Source organism: Fukomys damarensis, unplaced genomic scaffold, assembly GCF_012274545.1.
Source record: "Fukomys damarensis isolate Sample0158 unplaced genomic scaffold, DMR_v1.0_HiC HiC_scaffold_23, whole genome shotgun sequence".
NCBI lineage: Eukaryota > Metazoa > Chordata > Mammalia > Rodentia > Bathyergidae > Fukomys > Fukomys damarensis.
The window spans coordinates 5,285,904-5,287,870 of record NW_022900935.1 but is presented as its reverse complement, the minus strand read 5'-3'; positions in this window follow the sequence as shown (position 1 = coordinate 5,287,870).

Genomic DNA, 1,967 nt, shown 5'->3' with positions numbered 1-1,967 from the left:
CTGTCATTCACTGTACACACACACACACACACACACACACACACACACACACTGCCCCTGGGGCCCCTTCCACAAACAGCTGCACCACCTCACAGCCCCCTCTGCTGTGGTGCCTACCTCCCTGCAGGCCAGGCAGAGACCACCAAGCAGCCTTCAGAAAAGCAGAGTGCATCCTCCCTTCACCCCTCTGTCCCAAACAGAGAAAGACCCTTCATCATGTCCCTTAGCACATCTGAGCCCAGGCTGGGTTGATCAACTAGGCTCCCAAAGGATGGGAAATGACAGAAAGGCAGCTGAACACAGTAACCCACAGCCGCAACCAGATGCGGCTTCTCTCTGACCCATGGGCCAGCGCAGGGTAGTGACCTTCAGGGAACATTCTCCTGTCTGGCTTCCACCTGCCTCGCAGGCAGAGACCAGCTCAGCTCCACCTAGACCCAGCTGACACAGAGGAAAAAGAGCATCCTCTCTCCATCAGTCTGAGGCCCTCAGCCCACCACCCCAGTCCCTACCTCTTTCCCAAGGACAAAGGAGAAGGGAAAACTGAGCCCTCAGAGAGGGGCCTTCCCCAGGATCACACACCAGTCGAGCCAAGCTGGAGGCATCCAAGGAAAGCAAGTGGAATCCAGGGAAGGACATGCAAAGCTGGTCCTGGAGGGGCACCTACAGCATGGGGTGGGGAGCAGGTCTTGTTCTACCTGCTCCTGGCTGCAGCCCTGCCACTGCTACTGCCTATGAGATCCCCCAAAAGTCAGCCCAAGGAGAATAGTCAGCAGTGCACACGTGGAGGAGACCATGGGGTGGAAGGAAGTCACTGATTGCCCGCATATAATTTCAGGAACAAGAGAAGGGAGCCAAGGGCACCGGCCAAACCCATCAGTTTCCTTTGGGGAGCTCATCTCTGCAGAATTATGCAGCCTTCTTAGTTATAAATCTGCAAATTATTAGTATGCACTCTGCCTGCTAGGGACCTGAGCCGAAGCTGGTGGGGTGGAGAAGTATGGTTCCAGTTACTGAAGAAGTTGGCAGAGTGGGGTCACAAGGGTTGGCAAACCTGGGCAGCACCCCATCTTCCTGGCTTCACTGCAATGCTGGGGGCACTGGGGCAAGGCCAGGAGACAGAATGTCCCTGTGAATTCCTTCAGTCCTGGCCCCTTAGTCTCTCTGACTTCTTCAGGCTTAGCTGAGCCTAGCAGTCTGTTAGTTGTAGATTTGTCCCAAGGCCCTTTCCAAAGTACAGTTCTCTCTCCAGGTTCACTAGAAGCAGTACCTATTACCTCTTAAGCCCAGAGTCCCTGAGCCTGGGCCCTGCTCCCCTGACACCTCAGATGATGCCTTTGGATATTATCCCTGCATCAGCGTGGCTGCAGAGGTGCTAGGCAGCTAGGCCCAACCATAGAAGACGGGAAAACCAGTGTGGAAAATTGACCCTCTGCTTGCAATCAGACAATAAATGTTCATCAGGTAGACTGAAGAGAATTGAGGTTAAACACCAGATTTGCACAGTTTATATTCAAAACTGCAGAGGAGAGAAATTCGACTCAGGCTATGATATACACTGCAATATAAAACAATGGCGGTATCAATCCATACTAAGTAGAAGAACCTTGTAGGAAAGTAGTTTACTAAGGGAAACCGCAGGCACTTTCAGAAAGGCCTCAGATTTCATTTTTCATCGTTTTTAATTGATTCATCAATTCTCTCTTCTATAGTCTCTCCATTTCTAGAACCTCATAGAAATGGAGTGAAACAGTATGCAGCCTTTGGAAACTGGCTTCTTTCACCCCGAATAAGTTTTCATTCTTGAGTAAGTGGCTAGGGGCAGAATTCCTAGATCACATAGTAGATGTTTATTTAACTTTATAAATGTCCGCTGCACTGCACACAGAAGGGGCTGTGCCAGTTTTCATTTCTGCCAGTTCTCCTGCATCCTCACCAGCATAGGGTGGCATCAGTTTTGCTTTCTT